This window comes from Bison bison, unplaced genomic scaffold, assembly GCF_000754665.1.
Source record: "Bison bison bison isolate TAMUID 2011002044 unplaced genomic scaffold, Bison_UMD1.0 scf7180017864343, whole genome shotgun sequence".
NCBI lineage: Eukaryota > Metazoa > Chordata > Mammalia > Artiodactyla > Bovidae > Bison > Bison bison.
Window position 1 is genome coordinate 4,776,928 of NW_011494915.1, and position 1,908 is coordinate 4,778,835.

The 1,908-nt window shown below is 38.3% G+C and overlaps 1 pseudogene; it reads right to left on the minus strand.

The window, feature by feature from the left end:
- Positions 1–710: 710 nt before the first annotated feature.
- Positions 711–1,674, minus strand: LOC104999106 (annotated as a pseudogene).
- Positions 1,675–1,908: the final 234 nt, after the last annotated feature.

Sequence of the window (1,908 nt, forward strand, 5' to 3'; positions counted from 1 at the left end):
TATGTCAGAAGAAGAGAAAATAGAGCAGTTCTTAACTTGGGCTTTAGCACTGGGTAATCATTATATCTCCTTAGAAATACGTTTAACTTTTTCTCAGTATTCAGTATCATCTTAAACACCTTTTATTGAACTATATTATACTGGTATTCAAAAAATTAGTGATGCATACAGAGACTAGATATTATTTTCAGGATCTTCTTGCTTAAAATCAGGTAATATTTTCATAATGCAAACTCAAAAGTCCTCATTTTACCTGGAGTAAAATAAAGTTTTGTGAAAAGCTAAAAGTTGCATTTTATAGAACTGAATCAAAAGAGTTAGTTATGAGAATCTGAGTACAAATTTAACCCTAACCCTAACCTTAACCCTGACACTAAACAGAGTCATCATCTGTGTTTGCAACAGTTACAAATCACAACATAAACTGTAGCATAAGAAATGAATCTCTAACAATATATATCTTCTCATCACTCTGACTTCCATAATGTATTATTTCTATATTAACTCAGAAATAATTGTAGCTCATCCTGACCATCAAAAAAATGTAAAATGCAACATACAATTTATTTGAAACATAATCATATATTTATTTAAAATAAAGGTAAACTAGCATCAGAAATATGTAAGAAAATTATTAGGCATAATATGAACATAAACATATTTATTTGGGTTATACACAGCTTGACTTTAATTCAAGTGGTTTTTCAGTCCTATTGGACTTCTGAATTATATTGAGGGAGAAAGCAGTTTCATGGTTATCAAACTCCTGACTGTCTCTTTCACACCTTTATTCCTAAGGCTATAGATAAGGGGGTTCAGCATAGGAATCATGACAGTAAAAAACACAGTGGCTACTCTGACGAGGAGCCATGAGCTTTTGGAGTTGGGTACACAGTGAAGGAACAGAACAGTCCCATGGAAAACGGTGATGGCGGTCAGGTGGGAGGCACAGGTGGAGACGGCTTTTTGGAGTCCAGCAGCTGAAGGCATCTTGATGATCGTGACAACTGTGAAAATGTAGGAGGTGAAGATAATCAGGAGGCTACACACCCCTCACTGAGTGTAGAAATGAAACACGTCAGTTGACTGAAATGGGTGTCAGAACAGGAAGCAGAGATGATGGCAGAATACTCACAGCCAAAGTGATGTATGGCATAGAATGGCAGAAGGACAGCTCCAAAAGAGAACATGTGATTGTCAAGGAACACATTCCACCCCACATGTAAGTCCCAGCAACCAGGAGGCTGCAGAGCTTAGGAGGCACAGCAGCTGTGTAGAGCAGGGGTTACAAACAGCCACAAACCGGTCATAGGCCATCACTGCTAGCATGGACATCTCCGTAATCACAAATGCACAGCCAAAGAAAAACTGTGCCATGCATCCTTTGAAAGAGATAACTCTGTCTTCCAGTACCAAGATATCTAGGAGTTTGGGTGTAAATACACTGGAAGAACAAATATCCAAAAAGGATAGATGGCTAAGAAAAAAGTACATGAGTGTGTGGAGTTTGAGACTTGTCCTTATGATCACTATTATGACAAGGTTCCCCACCAGAGTGACTGTGTAAATGGTCAAGAACACCAGGAAAAGGGGTGCCAGGAGGTGCGGGTATTCTGAGAAGCCCAAGAGGATGAACATGATCACAGAGCTCTGATTTCCTTCACTCAGAACCATGGATCTTGATTGAAAAGATAAAAATAAAGAAGAATTAAAATTGAGCAATGAAACACGAGAAGGTGGAGTGAAAGAAGCTCAAGATTGCTCAACCTAAGCTAGTGAAGCAGTGTGATCAGTGTACACCCAGGAATGTTCTGAAGTGTCAGGCTGAAGTCTTTGCTTGACAACTTGAGTAAATTTGATTATGGGAAATTAGCTTTATCCTTTAGAACTTCAGTTTCTTTATCTGGA